Raw genomic sequence first — 19,989 nt, forward strand, 5'->3', positions numbered from 1 at the left:
GATGGGCCCTCCGGTACGAACTGCGCATGCGCCTGTCTTCTGCGATCTTACCGTACTGCGCTGGTGGAACCGTAAGGCACGACCGGCACGACCGGCACGACCAATGGCCGACATGGACAGTCTCGCTTGGTTGGCAAAACGGCTATTTCGCTGGCGGAGAGAGCGTGCCGGGGCTCCAAACATGAATAAAATAAATCGTGGCAGTGCCTGGGAGGAGCGCCATGTGTGACAGCAAGTCCATAAAGTTTGAGTCAGCAAATAAGAAAAAGAATAAAGCACAAAACGCAATAGGACTTTTTCAATAGAAATGAAGTGGTGTTTAGCGTAGCCAGAAGTTGTAAGTTTTTTTTTTTTGTTCTTTTTATACAAACATTGGATGTGCATTTTGAGCACTTATCACCCGTTTTTTACAGCTGTTGTTATGACTGAGGATTATCTGTAGTGGCAACAGAGTAAGCAATAGACTTCTGCATCAAGGCTCTGGATACTTTTTAGTTTCAAAATGATGCATGAATGAAAACTTTCTGTACAAATGCTTATCACATATATCCTATAAAACTAGCCCTTTGAATATTGGGTGATAGTTTTATTAAGTGTACAGCAGTAAAGCTAGGTTTTCCTTTATATTTTCTTCGTGGTCGTACCGTACACGGCGCAACGATCGTTACTCGGGCCTACGACCGTGATCGTCGGCTATCTGTACCGTAAAGCGCGATCCAAACAAACGCTTCTTTTTGCGCCTGTAGGTCGTGCGGCTGCGGATGTGACGCATTTCCGTGACGTCGCGCCGCTTCTTCGCTCCTTCCGGGCGCGCACAAGAAAGTTGGTTGAGAAAGAAGTTGATTTCAACTTCTTTCTCAACGCGCACAAAAACGCGCGGTGACGTAGTAGGGCGCTCCTGTGTCCCGGCCAATCGGTGGAGGGCAAGCTAGTTCCGGCTCCGCGTTTCTCGCCGTCTGGCTGCCCTCTCCTCCCCTCTTTTATTCTCTTCCAACATGACAACGCGATCTCTCTCTCTCTCTTTCTCTCGCCGTCTGGCCGGCCCGTCTGTCGCAGTTGCACTTTGCTTTGCTTGTGCGCTCGTGCCTGCGTGCGCGCTCGCCCGAAGTTTCGCCCGTCCAAACCAAAGCGCACGGTTCTGACTCATGGTGAATTCCACTCGTAGATCCGGAGCGCTTCCCAAAATCCGCGAGGGAGGCAAAATTCCGCTCCGTGGGACCCGCTCCGAATCCACGAGGGGAAGATAAACTTGCATTTTTGGAGCGACCTCCCCCATACTCCTCCCCACCGCTTCCCCCGCCGCCGTTCAAAATGGCCGCTGCTCGAACTTGACAAGCCCACCAACGCCTCTAGTACACCATACCTCAGCCGACTGATCTTTCCGACGACCAGTGACGACTGTCACTGCTTAGTTGCAGAAATAACACGCGACACTGGCCCGGCGAAATTATACGCACCACAGCGCCCATGTCACAAATCACGAATACGTCCACGTTCGGCACCGTCACATACCTTTCGGCCGCCTCGAAGCGGCGGGGCACGGACAGCGGTTGCCAGCGGTGGAGTTCAGATTTCTGGTACGACTTTAATAAACACAGAGGTAACAAACCATCACTTGCGCGGTCGTTGCCTAATCACTTCTTGCTTTATTTCACGGGAAAACGCCGGCGGAATGCAGTGTAAAAAGGTAAAGAATCATAGGCTGCAGAATGAACAGGCCTAACCTTGCGTCCGCATCCGGCTTTTCTGTCGTTCTTCCTCTCACGATCACAGATGTCACGCTTACGATTTACCACGCTCCACAGTCCCGGCTTTGCATCCCTGATCTACGCGAGGTAGAAGCGTTCGAGCCGTCATAATCCCGCGTAAACAACCGACCCACCCGCACAGATCTACCTCGACGGCCCGACCGCCCCGCCGACCTCTCCAACCTCGCCGCGCGGCGCGCATGCGCACTGCCGATTTAGACGGAAATCACGTGGGCCGCTCTGTCAATTTCCGGAGAGATCTGTGAAATCCCGCAGAGCAAGTTCGGCGGGGTTTGGGGCGCTCCGTGGAGCGGGCGCTGCCAGAGATCTACGTGAGGAAGATGACCAGCTCGAGCCAGATCTGCGAGCGGAATATGCGCGCTCCAAATGGAGCGCTTTTGGAGCGCTCGATATCTGCGAGCGGAATTCACCATCAGAAAGCGCGCCCGGAAACAGCAAAAACGCCACGAAATGCGTCACATCCGCAGCCGCACGACCTACAGGCGCAAAAAGAAGCGTTGGTTTGGATCGCGCTTTTAGTACCCTAGTGGATTCTATATTCAAAAGGCGCTCTGTGAGTTCGTTAAATAAGGAAGGAATGTAATGATTTCTGTTTTTCTTTCCATACAGTGTGTATATTTTTGGAATGACGTATCTTTCAGTACGTCTCAAATCTCTATTTTTATTTACGAGGAGGTCAATCCGTTCCTTCGCTCCTCGCAACGAGAAGTTCTTTTTCAACGCTGCGTCATTCCAAAGTGCTAGAGCGAAAAAGGAGTAGCGCCTAGCACCTCCCGAAGTAGAAAGATGTTGTCTACTGCTGTAAACCGCTTGCGAGGAGGAGGCGGAGGGACGGAGGTAGATGCGGCGCTCATGTTGCTCTCAACATGAGCGCCGCATGCCTCGCTTATAGAAAGCGGGAAGTTCAAAAGAGACTCACGCCACACTTAGTGCACAGACAGTCGTACAAAATCACTTTTTCTAAATTGTTTTCGCTGAATAGAGCCAACTCCAAGTCATGGTCAAAAAGATCGATCGCCATTGTTGTCGGAGAGCTCGTCTGCTTCTTTAGCAGACGAACATTTTAGAACTTCGCTGTGCTAGGGGCGACACGCCGTGGTGCGCCAGGTTTTGTATTACGGAAGTGCATTCATTCCAGTAAAAAAACGAGACGAACTATAAGTAGGTATACTATATTTTTGGTTCTCTATATAATTAGGGTGCGATATTTATTTACTTGAGTTTCTGCGATTTGTGCAAACACACGCAAATTTGTCTTTTCTCGATTAGGCAGATGCAGGTTTCCGTTGCCAGGGAGCGCGACGTGTACCGATCGTCTGCTATCGTCTGCAAATACGGTTCCCTCAAAGCCGTTTCAGGGCACACGATCGGTCCACACGCCCGATCCAAGGTATCGATCGTTTTTGTTTATCGATCGTAATTTGTTCCGGTTCCCTAAAGCTCTCTAATAAACGAATTGTTACCCTCCCCACGGAATAATGACGAAACTCGTACCCTCCCAAGTACCTATTAGTGGATTCCGATTTCAACTTCGATTATTAGGCGAGAGCGTCGGCACCAAACTTGGGTGGCACGGTGGGCACCGTGAGCACGTTCGTATGGCTCGTGTAACATAAATGCACCCACCTGATAACATGACATCAACAGTACTGCTAGCGAAATGGATACGGTCGCTGTCGCGGCTGTGACGAACACGGCGGCATAAACATCGAAACCGAAATGTCGCGAGTGAATAAACATACGTCAACCGTATGTATAGACCTTTGTCCGGAAGTGCTCTTTTTAGCCTCGACCGCAAGGAGCAAAAGCGAACAATAATCTCGAACCCAGACGCTCACGGGGAGGGGGGGCTGCGTCGGCCTGCGCCGCCGGTTCTCGTTGAGGGCTTCTTCGCTGGTGTGCCGACTGCCGTTTCGCGGGCATTGGTCCTGTTTACCGCGGTATGTGAGTATAGTGCCCGTAATGTGAGAGCCGTGTGTCCATACGCCACTTTGCCGCTGTTGGTTTTCATCTAGCCGAGCCAGAAAACATCTCGCGACGAGTTGACCGCGCCGCGAGTGACGAAGAAGAAGCAAACATGGCGACGGTTTGTGCGATTGCTTTGGTGGCTCCGGTGTTGAGTGTCTTCAACGTCCTCGTGAGAAGGTTCCCCTGCCCTTCGAAGTTATTGCAAGCACCACGAAAGATGTGGAATCATCGTCTCAACTACAAATAAGCAGGCCTTCACGAGCAACAACGGTGCCGAGCGGGCGCTCGGCACAATTGTGTCAGGCTCACGCAGCCAGCGGCACAGTTGTGTTGGTTGTGTCGTCAGATGTTCAACAACGCCGAGGTATTTTCATTTATCATATGGAATGGCTTCAAGAGTGGGAGAATAATCTATTTCGCGGATTGTTAACGCCGAGGCGAGTGCCCTCCGTTGCAGTGCCGTTGTGGCGCAAAGTGCAGAGAAAACCGGGTGGTGATGGCGGCGGTGCTCTTTGATCTTGCGCCGTCGGGTTCATGAAGTCCGGAGTAAACGTACGTACGTGCGTCTGCTGGATCGGTGTTTTGGACTTCCTCAGAACTCTTTCTCACGCGCATTTTCCTTGTGAAGCTTAGTAGCTCATTACACCTCATCGTCGACTGCGCTCATTTGACTACGACGGACGAGCCTGCGTGATGTGAATTTCACTGCCTAAGATCCTTGGTGTGCTGTAACGAGGGCTAATAAAATATCACCGCGAACTTCTGATCAAACGAGTCGAAGTTTCGTCTGCTATCATAACTGAACGCCTGTCACAATATTAATCAGTAGCGTTCCTAGACTCCGCCCCCACAGGCACCGTGCTTCGTTGTCCGATAGTAAGTGTCTCCTGGTTGAATATGGCCAGCTGAACAATTACAAATTAGAAAAACCGTGAGAGAAAATACATACACACCGCTGACTATCAACTTGCTGCCTTTAATACTTCGTCTTCCTTTTTTCCTCTTTACTACAGCTAGTGATGACAGCCATCCGCCATGTCCGCGCGATGCCCCCATCAGGGTGTTATGCGGCTCGTGCCACGTCCCAAGTATTGTTTTTCTTTCGGGTGGATTGTGATAGACGGGGTGCTCACACACAGTTGAGCACTGTCTTCGATGGCCAGAGCTTCAATTAGTTCACGTGCATATGCGTTCCGGTGCCGCCCTATAATGGTGATGTTGTTAAAATTAGGAGAGCACTTGCAGGACCGGCAATGTGCAGAAAGATGTCCTGCCGATGTTCCTTTAACAGAGGCCGCGCGCTCCCTAGCTCGATCATTCACACACCGCCCCGTTTGCCCTATGTAACACCTGCCACAGGAAAGCGGTATGTTGTACACAACGCCGCTTTGGCACGGGGTGTATTGCGTCCTGTGAGCAATTGTGCATTGCTTCTTCTCTTGATTGGTTTTGCGATTAGTTCTCCGGCACATGGAGTAGGCCTTGTTTGGTGCCGAGCACACAACCCGAATATCATGCCTCTCGGCAATCTTTTTGAGGTTGTGTGTGAGACCATGGATGTAGGGTATGACAGCTACGTTCCTTCGATTTGTAGCTTGCGATGAAACCTCATACCCTGCATGCTCGCGTTTCAACTTCAGGCAAATGGTTTCCGAGACGGTCACCAGGAGAGACTCCGGATAACCAGACTCACGTAGACGCTTCATCTGTGTTTCGAAACTTGTTTCAAGTTGATGGTGACATGATTTCTTTAAGGTGGAAATAAGAGCGGTTGTGGCAACACTCCTTTTGATGATTTTCGAATGCCCCGAGTTGTATGGAAGAAACCCTTGGCACGAGCGCGGCTCATATCTCCAGCACGCATGGCCTTTTTTAAACTGAAGCACCAGGTCAAGGAACTTGATGGATTTTTCAACGGGTAATTCATACGTGAAATCCAATTCGGGGCAACATTCTTGGAAGCACTGTATAACTTTTGCTTTGCACCCATCCTCTTCTTCATTCACTTCAGTGTTGCACAGAATAAAAAAGTCATCGACATATCGGAAGATGGCCTTGATTCTGGTATCCTTTAGTTTGCTTTCAATGTTCCTTCCGCACGCTGCCAAATATACATCGCAGAGGTGAGGAGCTACCCGGGATCCAATACATACTCCACTTTTCTGTACATATGCCTGGCCTTCATGTGACACGACTGTAGCTGTCAGGTAGCACCCTAACAGTTCCAAAAAGGAATCAACGTTCACTCCGGCCGCATTTTGAAAAGGTGACACTCCTTGCTTCTCAATGCTGTCCCGTAGAATTGGCATGATGCTGGCGTGTGGAATTGAATAATACATGTCTTTTACGTCAATAGAAAAGCCAGAGGTCACATCTTTTCCATTTTCCTGTAGAAAGGAAATTAGTTGTTGTGAGTTCTGAATTTTGTAGGGGTCTTTGAACTGTAATTGAGATAAATGCTTGGCTAAATAGGTCGAAATGTGCGCCTGCCAGGTTCCCCTTTCCGAAATTATGGCACGAAAAGGGATGTCCTCCTTATGTGTCTTGGCCGAGAAAAAAGCCTCAAGATGACCTTCTTTCGTTGTTTTAACTTTGGTGGCCAGGCTGCTAAGCTCATTCCTCTCGAGAGTCCGTGTTACGGTCCGTTTTGATTCTCTGCTGTTCCTGCCATCAACTTGGATGAAGTTTTTCTTCATAGCAGCTAAGTCTTTCTCACCATATGACCCAGAATCCAGGACGACAAAGCCACCTTCTTTATCCGACACACACAACCTAAGATCTTTGCTTCTTAGCTCCTGTATCGTGGCTCCAAAGCTTATGCCAGGGGAGTTCGGGGCTCTCTGACGTTTCTGGTTTTCTAGGCAGTCGATTCCTTCACTGATGATATGTGCCGTTTTTTCGTCGTGAGTTCTGGAAGCGATGGTCCTGACTAGGACCACTTTGTCGATCGGTTCCAGCCGTGGTTGTAGAGCAAACTTCGGGCCTTGCTCAAGAACTTGCTTGGCCTTAGCAGAAAGATCCACATCTCCAATCATCTGAAGTGGCTGTCTCTGGGGAACCTGATTGGCCTCCCTTGCCAGATGGAACTTCAAAGAGGGAAGAAACCGGCTTTTCCAGATGGTCTCCGTTGAGCGTCTTGTCACCGACATATGATACCTGAAGACGTTGTAGTCTGAACATTGGACCCGTAGAAAGTCAGTTAACATTCGCTGCTGACGCCATGTTTCTGAGCGAAGAATCTTGGTCACTCGCATGGCGTGCGCCTGGGATGGTTGTATCATCCCGAAGAACTGCCGAATGTCATCCAGAATAATCTTCTTTTTAATGCTCCGCGCAAGCAACCGGCCTCGGCACGTAGTAGTGGCGATAAGGTGGGTAAGCGCTTGCGGGGCGAGAGACGAAAAGCATAAAGAAGGCGTGCTCATATAACTAGAAATAAACTGTACTACGGGTTTTACTTGAGCTAGTTGGTACATACTTGAATATGGTCAGCTGAACAATTACAAATTAGAAAAACCGTGAGAGAAAATACATACACACCGCTGACTATCAACTTGCTGCCTTTAATACTTCGTCTTCCTTTTTTCCTCTTTACTACAGCTAGTGATGACAGCCATCCGCCATGTCCGCGCGATGCCCCCATCAGGGTGTTATGCGGCTCGTGCCACGTCCCAAGTATTGTTTTTCTTTCGGGTGGATTGTGATAGACGGGGTGCTCACACACAGTTGAGCACTGTCTTCGATGGCCAGAGCTTCAATTAGTTCACGTGCATATGCGTTCCGGTGCCGCCCTATAATGGTGATGTTGTTAAAATTAGGAGAGCACTTGCAGGACCGGCAATGTGCAGAAAGATGTCCTGCCGATGTTCCTTTAACAGAGGCCGCGTGCTCCCTAGCTCGATCATTCACACACCGCCCCGTTTGCCCTATGTAACACCTGCCACAGGAAAGCGGTATGTTGTACACAACGCCGCTTTGGCACGGGGTGTATTGCGTCCTGTGAGCAATTGTGCATTGCTTCTTCTCTTGATTGGTTTTGCGATTAGTTCTCCGGCACATGGAGTAGGCCTTGTTTGGTGCCGAGCACACAACCCGAATATCATGCCTCTCGGCAATCTTTTTGAGGTTGTGTGTGAGACCATGGATGTAGGGTATGACAGCTACGTTCCTTCGATTTGTAGCTTGCGATGAAACCTCATACCCTGCATGCTCGCGTTTCAACTTCGGGCAAATGGTTTCCGAGACGGTCACCAGGAGAGACTCCGGATAACCAGACTCACGTAGACGCTTCATCTGTGTTTCGAAACTTGTTTCAAGTTGATGGCGAAAAAATCCATCAGGTTCCTTACCTGGTGCTTCAGTTTAAAAAAGGCCATGCGTGCTGGAGATATGAGCCGCGCTCGTGCCAAGGGTTTCTTCCATACAACTCGGGGCATTCGAAAATCATCAAAAGGAGTGTTGCCACAACCGCTCTTATTTCCACCTTAAAGAAATCATGTCACCATCAACTTGAAACAAGTTTCGAAACACAGATGAAGCGTCTACGTGTGTCTGGTTATCCGGAGTCTCTCCTGGTGACCGTCTCGGAAACCATTTGCCAGAAGTTGAAACGCGAGCATGCAGGGTATGAGGTTTCATCGCAAGCTACAAATTGAAAGAACGTAGCTGTCATACCCTACATCCATGGTCTCACACACAACCTCAAAAAGATTGCCGAGAGGCATGATATTCGGGTTGTGTGCTCGGCACCAAACAAGGCCTACTCCATGTGCCGGAGAACTAATCGCAAAACCAATCAAGAGAAGAAGCAATGCACAATTGCTCACAGGACGCAATACACCCCGTGCCAAAGCGGCGTTGTGTACAACATACCGCTTTCCTGTGGCAGGTGTTACATAGGGCAAACGGGGCGGTGTGTGAATGATCGAGCTAGGGAGCACGCGGCCTCTGTTAAAGGAACATCGGCAGGACATCTTTCTGCACATTGCCGGTCCTGCAAGTGCTCTCCTAATTTTAACAACATCACCATTATAGGGCGGCACCGGAACGCATATGCACGTGAACTAATTGAAGCTCTGGCCATCGAAGACAGTGCTCAACCGTGTGTGAGCACCCCGTCTATCACAATCCACCCGAAAGAAAAACAATACTTGGGACGTGGCACGAGCCGCATAACACCCTGATGGGGGCATCGCGCGGACATGGCGGATGGCTGTCATCACTAGCTGTAGTAAAGAGGAAAAAAGGAAGACGAAGTATTAAAGTCAGCAAGTTGATAGTCAGCGGTGTGTATGTATTTTCTCTCACGGTTTTTCTAATTTGTAATTGTTCAGCTGACCATATTCAAGTATGTACCAACTAGCTCAAGTAAAACCCGTAGTACTGTCTCCTGGTACCTCGTAGAATTCCAGCTCTCACTTCAAGTAAGTACCATCCTTTAGAACTGGCAATTAATAGTTTCGAACCCAGACGCTCGCAGTGTGTGTTTGTGTGTGTGTGGGGGGGGGGGGGGGACGCGTGCTAACATACTCGGAGCCCTCGTTTACGCCGCTTCGCAGCGGCAGACAAGGCGCCACATCACAAAAGAAAGCTAATCCGAGCTGTCTATGTAACTAGACCCATTCGCTAGTCATTCGATGAAACGTCGTCGTCTCGTTTTCATTCGCTAAAACGGCGTTCGATCAAGTGAACGCCTCCCACTTATTTCGGCTCGGCAGAGCCGCGCTGCCGCAGAAAGGCAAGCAGATCGCGAAAATCGGCCTCAAACGTGCCACGAATGTAATGTCGTATACAAGAAGCCAACAATCAAGCATTTGAAAGCTACAAGAAAGTGGTAGCGAAATATTTACTACGCAATGAACCCGGACTGAAACACGGATGTCAAGGGTCAGCAGACACCGAGAACATCTAAGACAAGAAAGGTTTTCCCTTATTTTCCTTGATCGAGATGGGTTCTCGAATGTTCACGACATCTTGCCTGTCGAAGAACGGGCCGCAGAGGCTTCTGGTGAAGACATCTTTCACGATGTGTCGGTGCATTCGGACAGCCTGCCGCATCCAGCTACCCAAAGCAACGCCGCCAACGCAGCCCCCCCTCCCTGCCTGCCAGTTCTTTCCGCGTGGTGGCGCGAGCGTAGATAAACATGGCGGCGCCCTGGAATTGGCGCGGACACTGGTCTATATTACCTATGCGGAACCACAACGCAGCGAATTTCTTCCAACCGCTCTACGCGCTCCACCTCCTTGGGCATATCAGTTCGTCTCCCGATCTACAAGCGCAACACACAGATCGCTCGCGATTTACAAGGGGCACAGGAATTCACTCGGCGAGCTATCCAGATTTGCAAAAAGAAGGCACTGATTGTTTCGAGAAATGCACAATTTTTCAAACGCCTCGTTCAAGTCATTATTTAACGCGATTATTTTGCTGGACACCAGCCTCTTGAAGGATAGAGGAGGCTTCTTTTTTGAATTCAGTACTACATTACCGGAGCCGACGGCAACGAAAATATACACGGTAGCCGTTCTTGTTGTTTTTAAGATTTCACGGCTTCAGAATTGACGAATAAGAGAAAAAACATAATACTCTAGGCTCAAAAATGTTTGTATGACCAGTTTCAGGTAAGCACGTTTGGAATTCGAACTTTTAAAGGCACGCCAAATGTATTGGATTTTAAATACAAAAGTTATTCAAAAGGACGCACTCACACTCGGTCCTCATGCAGCACCGCAGACACTACCGACGGCAATGCAGAGCGGGGATCAGTAGCACTTCGTAGCGTATACAACATGTTCTTTTGAGTACAGATTTCAAAAAGCTCCATCCTTCTTTTTATGCTTTTGATGTTTCTTTGAAGCAATAAAGTAGTGTTCACATACCTTTGGACGTCGCTCCGCCAGGAACGAACGGAGGGAACGGCGCGATAGAGCCAAACAGGCCACGCCAAAAACCAGGAGGCTTCGATTGCTGTGCGAAAGGGTAAAGTGCTATCGGAAACAATATGAGCGTGAACGCGCTTCCGCAGTGACAAGCGGAGGCGCGTTCACGCTCATATTGTCTCCGATATTACATAGAAAGTTTGCTGGAGTGGTGCATACCTTTAGACGTCGCTTCCCGCAAGGAACGAATGGAGGGAACGGCTCAATAAGGCAACGCCAAAAACCACGAGGTTGTGACAGCCGCGAGAACGTAAAGAGAAAGTTCGTTAGTACGTCCTTCACGCGGCGGTACATGAACAAACGCGACGATGCGCCGGAAAGGGAGAGGGGGGCCTCCGGGCGTCGGAGGTGGTGGTGGCGTCGAACACGGGCAACACCTCCTACACGGGTCGGGTTCGCCCTTCTCTGCGCATGCTCGGCGTCCTGGCGCCTGGCATGCTCCGCTGGCTCTCGGCTCGCCGCGCGCGCTTTTCGCCCCGCGCACTCCGAGAAACGATCACAACTCGTCTTTTAAAAATACGAGGGCGCGTCGTATTTTTTTATTGTGAAAATGCACGTATATTTTACGTACATTTTTTACAGTGTGGGGCGCGGCCGACAAAACCAAAACTAGCCGCTCGAGGCCCAAGCAACACTGCAAATCAGCCTCTATGTGAACGTGACGTCTGGATCGTTCTCGTTCAACAAGTACGCAGGCCAAGCGGCAACTACCTCTGTTGCGCTAGCCGCCTAAAGATAGAAGGTAAGCTGATTTTGTTTTAAGTCTGTATACATGGTAGTTATCGAACATATGTAGCAAGAGTTAGTGCGTATATCCAAAAGCTAGCGACTGGAAAACCCGTGAACTTGTTCGGCGCCGTACTCGGCGGCCGCCCCCGTACGTGCGCTATGCCGTACTCGTCGCTTGTATACCCAAAAGCTAGCGACTGGAAAACGAGTGAACTCGTTCGGTGCCGTACTCGGCGGCTCTCGCCATACGTGCGGTCTTCCGTACTCGTCGCTAGGCTTAACTTCTAATCGGGGCTCTGTGGATGGAGCTGCGTTGCTCTACGACGCGCTGCGAGTGACGTACAGTACTGGGGGCCCTCTCGCTTTCGCGGTGCAGGTCAGTCCCAGACACGAAGCTTTGAGGCTCTTTGGCGCGGGCCGCGGCGCCCGAACACACGTGTGCTTGACTGCCCACGTCTGCTTTTTTCGTCCTTCTTTCCTCAGGCGCTTAAAAGCCGATTTTGTAAGCTACGACACTAATTTACCACATAAGTTCGTCTAGGTGGTAAATCTAATTTTTAAAAATACAAAAAAAAACTTGTCGTACTAAAAAAAAAGAAAAAGAGGAAACATCTATAGGCAGAACTTTCCTTCTCAAAGCTAGCAAACGTTTTTGTGGGTTATAGAGGAAAACAGAGAATGTTAGCAAGGTGAGATGAACACGTTCTTTTCCTTCCGCATTGCCACCCTCCCCCACAATGACATTTTTTTTATTGGAATACATAGGATTTAAAGTCTTCCTCCGTTACTTTTACTGGGGCAAGTGTTTTTGTTTTTTGTTCTTTTTTGGCATTGTTAAATCTTATATTTACCACCAGCCAAACTTGGGTAAATTGGAGTGTTATAAATTACAAATCGGAATTTTAGCGATTTGTTTAACCGCAAGCGCAGTGTTAAATAATACTGCTGCATAACGTGTTTGACCGCTCGTGCTGGAACAGCGGGCGGACGGTGGGCAACGGGCGACGGCACGGCATCCTGTTTAAGCCTCGAGCCCTTTGCTGACAAGCCACAAGCAACCAACACTTGTAGGTGGCGTTCGTAACTCTCCGGTGAAAAAAGATGGGAGCAGAGCTTCAATCTGGGGGTCGGCGTCCAAGGCTTTCCAAAGTCCACTCGTCCCGAACAGCGTTCACCCATATATAGCTTCTCCGATTTCCGGTCCGTTGGAAACTTCTGAAAAAGTACCTCCGGGTTGCGCAGCGGGTTGTTTGAGCAGCCCACAACGCTACATGTAGTACTTAGCATCTTTCGAGGGACAGCTGGGCAGTCTTGGCAGCACCGAGTTGCTCGCTAAAATGAGTAGGGGAGTCCTCACATGCAAATAAACAAAAGGCTATACCGAAGCTGCACGGGCTACAGATAAAAGCAACGGCTAAACACGCCAAACACAAGCCGGAGTAGTGGCGGAAGCGGCTCAAAGAAGCGCACTTTACACTGCTCGGCAGCGCAACGGGTGCGCCCGTACGGACCGGAGGAAAAAAAGAACATTACCTGACGTCACGGCCCAACGTTGCTTAGGCGATCGGCAACCCGCTGGCCGCCCGCTAAGGAGCAGCGGCTCGCGTCGGGTCGCAGTTTTATTATCGGAATTAGTTGGGAACGCGGCGTCCCCTTGACGTAATATTTTGGCTGGTGTCGTATTTTGTGTCACTACAACGAGACCAGTAATTTATTTAATTTTGATTTTTGGCCGAAGTTGCCCTTTAAGATGCGGTATGTGACTTCTACGGTAGAGGTAAATGCTTGTACACTATAGTGATACGGACATATACACTGCTGGTATAAAGTACTGCTATGGTGACTCATAATAATGCTAATTTTGATCACCGCAAGAAAACTCAACCTTTCAGTTACCCAGACGATGCAATTGCTGGGTTATTATCGAAGAAGTTCGCACTGGTATTCCCTTTAAGCCTGTTCCAGGTTACAAAATGAGTAATTGTGTCCTTCAGTTGTTGTAGGGTGAGTTAGTTGTTCAAAGTTAACAATTTAGGTCATTGTTGCTAAGAAACACACACACAAAAATGTTGTTTGGTTTGTCCTCTAGGGTGTTTTGCTTTTGAAGGGAAAGAACATATTTCTTCGTGTAATGATTTGCGAGAAGCAGCCGATCAGAATAATTTTGGCTAACACATGTGTGTCATGTGAAGCTAAAAACACCTGGAATGTGAAAACTTTTTTTTGTTGACTTAACTTATGAGTGGACAAAGAGCCTAGATACATGGAGAGAAATAACCTGCAATGTAAATATATATCAATTTTGGAGCAATACCAATACATTTAAGTCACTTGTGGCTCTGTCTGGTGCCTTCTGAGTTTCACTATGTATTCAAACGTCATAAACTATATCAAAGTTTTATTGGTATAATCATGTTTCAGTGTAAAAGTCAGACACCTCGTTGTTTTTAAACAGAGGCGATTTTATTGTCATTATCAGTTTATAACATTATACACCCGGTCATTCTTTTGCGACCTCGGAAAGCTTCAGAAGGATTCCCTGTATAATTTACGTCCATGTGACCCTAAAATCTTCATCCATTGGTTGATCAAGATCAAGAAGGGTAAGAACCTGCGAAAGAATCAAAGTTAAGCAAATCAATATTGGGGAAGACACATCGTCTTTCCGACTTCGTAAGCCAATACCTATTTCTAGTGTCGACTGTTATTCTTTTTACTTACACTACAAAACGATACGGCTTATTTTTTTAAAGGACGCTCTAATTTCAAGGTAAATTCCTAAGTCAACGACATCTGATAAACAACGAAGACATGTTTAAATATATACTTCTCAGACAAAAATCGAAGTCATTTACAATTTACAATTTTCTGTAACGCCGAATTAGAGCGTAGCTCTTGAAAAGGAGGAGGGGAGGGTACGGAGGGGAGGACATGCCCCTCTTTCTTTCGCGCAAAATTTTTCGGGGATATTTTTACGTTAAATTTAGCGGAATACGTTTACCCTTGTGACGTCACAAGTGATGTCACGTAATATAGTTGTTAGCCTTGTAACCCTCACGAGAGTAGCCCCCGTGACGTCACACGTGATGTCACGTGTGACGTCATTATGTGAAACGCCCCGTAATGCAGGGCGCGCTTACGCCAACGGCGAATGCGACAGCGATGCTGCTCTAGCCGGAAACGGGCACCTGAGAGCTGCGCTTTCAAAAATCGCAGACAGCTCAACATTTCTGAGGAGTTGTGAATGCGGACGCATGCATTTCGTTATTCCGCTCCCAGAGTTCGTCCGCGGTTTACTGGCGTGGACGGCCACGCTTCGCTGCTGCCGAGCTTGCGGCCGCCGGCGACATGGATGCTTCAGGCGATGCCATGTTCTTAAGCGGGTTTCACATGCAGCAATTTTGTCCCTAGAGCAGCGCGATTTCTGCCGTCGCGACGCTCTGGCCAGCCGCAGCTCGTGGGCGGCACGGTTCCACTGGGTTAAAAATTATCCGCCGCGGCAGAGCGGGAGCTTGCCGCAGGACGGGAAATCACGCGACAGAGGAGAAATATTGCCTTAAGCCTAGTTCACATGCAGCGGTTTTGGCCCTAGAGCGGCGCGATTTCTGCCGTCGCGACGCTCTGGCCAGCCGCAGCTCGTGGGCGGCACGGTTCCACTGGGTTAAAAATTATCCGCCGCGGCAGAGCGGGAGCTTTGCCGCAGGACGGGAAATCACGTGACAGAAGGAGAAATATTGCCTTAAGCCTAGTTCACATGCAGCGGTTTTGGCCCTAGAGCGGCGCGATTTCTGCCGTCGCGGCGCTCTGGCCAACACCAGCGGTTGAGCGGCACGAGCGCCGCGACGGCAGAAATCGCGCCGCTTTAGGGCCAAAATCGCTGCTTGTGAAACACGCCAAAATCGTTGCATGTGAAACACGCTTTAAAGCTGGTGCATAGCACGAGGTCGTTTTCGCCTTTTCACGTTCTTGAAGCAGACGACGAGCAGAGGAAGCACGAGAGCGACTGGATTCCGGTTTTTTGTTTTTGTTTTCAGCGGGTCGAGCTTCTTTGCTTCAGCAGTCGCGTTGGAACTGTTCAGGAGATTCTAGAGGAGAGCTGTCCACTTCCTCGGAATTCGTTTTCTCCACGAATTACGCGACTCTTTTTTTACTTTTCTCGCCTCAGTACCAACTGGATCGAGCGCAGGAGACGCTAATCGGAAGTGGCTTGAGCGAGCACTAGTGAGAAAAACAAAGATTGAGAATAACTGAGCGACATTGACGTGTTTTTTCCAACACAGATCGTTCCACCATGTAAGCCAAAGTGTATCGTGCCCAGTTCAATGAACTGTTGATCAGTGAAGTGTCGAAGCGTCAGGACGCGCAGCTTCAAAGATTTTAGGAACAATGGGACCGAAGGGCAAGAGGTGACTGAGGAAGGTAACCGACAAGACCGGTATGAAACCACTGCGCTACTACTCAGGTCCATGAGGTTCGGGTCGGCCCATATCAGTTAAAGCCTCTCCAACTGAGGAAGGCGCTGCCGGCGACGCTGCCGAAGATGATTCGAGGTTTCACCCCTCCGCAAAAACGAAGTTTGAAAAACAAAACCAATTAAATTAAGGTTTATTTAGGATTTTGAACGCTTTTTTTTTATTAAGGTGAAATTAAAGGAAAAACTTAAAACTAAGGCATCAAAATTATTGTTAGAAGCCACTGTAACAGACTGCGCACATGTTCTTGCTGCAAGCAACATTGGCCATCGCAACGGCAGACAACGCTCATGTGAAATGAAACCTCGCGCTCCGTGCCGCCGCGCCACTAGCGGCAGCGATTTCAACCGCGGAATTGCTGCGTATGAAACCCGCTTTAGGCGCCGAGTGGAGCAGAATCGGTCGCATACCCGGCGCCGCGTGTCACGAGAGTGGCGGCCCAGCGCGAGCCACGAGGCGCCCCTGACTCGGAGAAAATGGGAAGGTATCTATGAATCCGCTGCTACAGACTAAAGGCTTCGCGCCATTAGAAAGGGTAATTATAGGTACCGTTAAGGGCGGTTCAAACAGACCCGGAATACGGAACCCGGGAGCCGGAACCCGTACTGACGTAATCACTTCCGGCTCCCGTATACGGGAGCTGAAGTCACGGTTTGATTTGAACGACGCGCCCGGCGCGCGGCACGGGCCCCCGTATATACGGGAGCTGACGTCACGGCGGCTCCCCAGGCAACCAATCAGCGGCTGTCGTCAAGCCGGGTCGTCGTCGTCGCCGGGCGCCGCGCGGCAAGTACGGCCGGCTCGGCACTCGCTTTGCTTCGTGATGGCGTCGTCTCGGCAGGATCCCGGCCACGATTGAACCTTTGTGTAGTGAGGTGCGTCACAAATGCAATAACTATCAACTGGCGTCGGCTGACTACTTTCGCGGCTGCGTGTGAGCAGTACCTACGGAGCGTGAAGAAGAAGCGAAAGGCAGTCCGCGAGCTCCTGAAGCCTCGAAGAACGCTCGTATGCCACCATCGTGAGACAGATGTTCGAAGACCCCGACGGCCGGGAATTCTTCGAGTGCTTCCGAATGTCACGAGCCAGGTAGGGTGTGCTGCTTGTTATTTTGGATTATTTTCATGTTATATATCAAGTGGCGTTCCACATGGGCCCGCGCGTCGCTCGCAGGAATACTCACCTGGAGCGTGCGCTCCCGCAGTGAAAGCACGTTTATATAATTTTTAACGCGGCAGGATCACGAGAGCAGCTTTCGTAACAGTCACATGCTTGACAAATTTTACTGCGTCTGTGCTATAAAAATAAATAGCAATGGCATGCACATGTGCAGCTCGTACGACACATTCTTTCGGTCCACTAAATCTGGTCACGGTGTTGTGCTCCTTTGAGTGCATGTATGAGGGAAGCCCGTTGTGCTTCCTTGTTCTGTGTGCTAGCTAGAATGTGTGCTTACAAGCTGCTTATGAGTGAATTCTGCACGAAAGCTCGCGCTGCAGAACCCAGGGATCTTGGGTTCCATCCCCACCCCTGCCCGTTTCGATCTGGGTGAGCATCGTACCAGCAGACGTTCGCGTTTCACTACTACGTGACGGGTGTTAAAGACCCTAGGTTAGCGGTCGTACAGTACTGCCTAAAAACTGGTCTACAGCGCGTACCAGTGTCGTTGACCTTTTTAAGTGTCAGATGTAGCTCGCACGCACAATGGTTGCAGCTAGGCACGTAGCCAGGATTTGTTTTCGGGGGGGAGGACATTTTGTCGGTCGCAGAGTGCCCGAGGCTGGTAAAACATTGTGTATATATAAAAAGAAAATGAACAAATGAGTTGCTTCATTATAATTGTAGTGAATAAGCATGCCCTAAAAGCTGGGAGCTTAGCACATTTGCTTGTTAACAACATCCCACTGCCTTTCCGGTCTCTTTGCAGCCAGCAAGCCAACCACTGCCTGCCTCTACAAACGGCCACTCATATTTGCATTGAAGATGCCGTTTCATCGGGTTGCAAGCACCTGCCGTGTCTTCAAAACCGTGTCAATAAATTATTAAAAGCAGTATCGAGTTCTTTCACTTGTCCGGGTCCTTGTGGTCGCTACGATACCTGTCGTAGATCCAGGGATACCGCTGAACTAGCTGAACTAATCCATAGGCTTTCTCGGGTACGTCAAACGCAGCGGCACTCTTCTTTGCAGCTTGAGCGAGCTGCTTTCCTCGCATCGGTGACGGGCGGGAAGTTCATCGCCGGAGCTTTCCTTGCAAGCAAGCATGGAGCGACTGAAACATTCGCACGCGGAACCACGTGAACGCCGGTGGCAAGAAGGGCGGAGGAGGGAAGCGCGCCGCGCTGATTGGCCGCGGAGAAATTACGGAAACCTACGTCACGACCCGGGCAGGAGTAAGTTGAAAAAATTTCAACTCTTCAATCCGGGAGCCGGAAGCCGTAATTACGTCACCACCCGTACGGAGGGAGCGCTGACGTCACTACGGGTTCCGGCGCCCGGGTTCGCAGTCCGGGTCTGTTTGAACCGGGCTTTAGGAGCGGATTCAAAAATTGAGAACGCCGGTTCGTTGCATGGAACAGTTACTGCTTTCGCATTAATAAAAACATACGCGCCAAGATATAAACTGTAATTCCTGTACGTTTTACAATGTGCCATCAAGACAAGTACAGCAGACGATTGTTGAATACAAAGTGTATCGAAAACTATGTACGTTTTACTCCTGGTTTCAGTTTGCCACCGCCTCCAAGGAACATACTAAGTTGTAAATTTTAACTCATGTTGTTATATTGCACCGCACCCTCACGTGTCCCCCTCCAAAAAAAGAGAGAAACAAAAAAAAAAATAAAACATCATGAAAAGGGGGGGTACCTTGATAAATATTAGAAACGAGTGTGAATGATAGTGCGTACTGTTAACCGCACTAATAGCTTTTCTAGAAGTGTGCTTTCGGCTACCTAAATTGTAATATTCTGGGCGCATAAAGTGCCTCCCCAGCCTCAAAGAAGGCATTGTAGGTCTTCACGATTTGAACATTTTTGCATACCTTCCATTATGCTTTCAAATTATCGAACGAAATCCCTAAGATTTTGTCATGAAATTCATTTGAGACGCTGAAACTGTGAAACACCTTTTCGTTTCGTCACTCCACAAAACCTATCAGGTAACAGGATACCACAGCCACTTATCGTGACGTCACGCCCATTGCAGTTTCCCTTCTTACTAATGTAGAGCCGCTCTCAGAAGCCCCGTCCGTACAAATGCCGGACTGACGCAAAAGGAACCGATACATACATTGCGAAGAAAGCGGAAGAATGAGCGTTTTAAGAACCCTGCATCCTGATCCGGTTACGTTACAGCTCATTTATCGATTGAGTTACATTACGAAATATTCTATAGGCATTGTATATGCTTTAATCTCCAAATCACAACTTAAGATTTAGTGGAGGTATCCATGAGAAAGTCCTAAAACCCGCCAAGGTTTTTTTAAATTTTTCTTTTTTTTATGTGGAACTAGCAACCTCTATATTTGGTTGGAGAGGTCCTTTAATACAAACAAAGTATCTAACGTTACGTCCGACGTAACCCAAGTTACGTCCAAATCTCCGCCCTCCCTAGGTTCACGGGGGAGAGAGAGGATTGCGGGGGGGGGGGGGGGGGGAGAGGGTTAGGTATACACGTTTCAGTGCTCCGTCCGGACGTAACCCTAGCCACAGCATAATACAAAACCTGCAGCCGGTAGCCGCGGGCGGGTTCGCTATTTATTCTTGTTTATTTGTTTGTAATGTTTAAGTATTTGTCTTGTTTTCGTTCGTTATGGGGGATGAGGGGCAATGTGTGCTCGTTTTAATTCTCCACCACCATGTTTTGCTCAACAAGCTCCAAGATTCAGTGGCATTTGTTTTTCAATCACGGATACCTACCAAAAATGTAATCCAATAAACACACGATGTTATCCAGTTGTTCATACTTCAAAAATCAAATTATACTGGAACTGGATGCCCCGTTTACACTATCATAGGAGCCGTAAATTTCTTTATAGGCAACCCTACTGAAATTTAGTTGTGATAATTTCCGAACGCACAACCCATTGTTAGTCTACACGATGGAATGCTG

Source organism: Ixodes scapularis, unplaced genomic scaffold (assembly GCF_016920785.2).
Source record: "Ixodes scapularis isolate PalLabHiFi unplaced genomic scaffold, ASM1692078v2 PGA_scaffold7__128_contigs__length_106722199, whole genome shotgun sequence".
Classification (NCBI taxonomy): Eukaryota; Metazoa; Arthropoda; class Arachnida; order Ixodida; family Ixodidae; genus Ixodes; species Ixodes scapularis.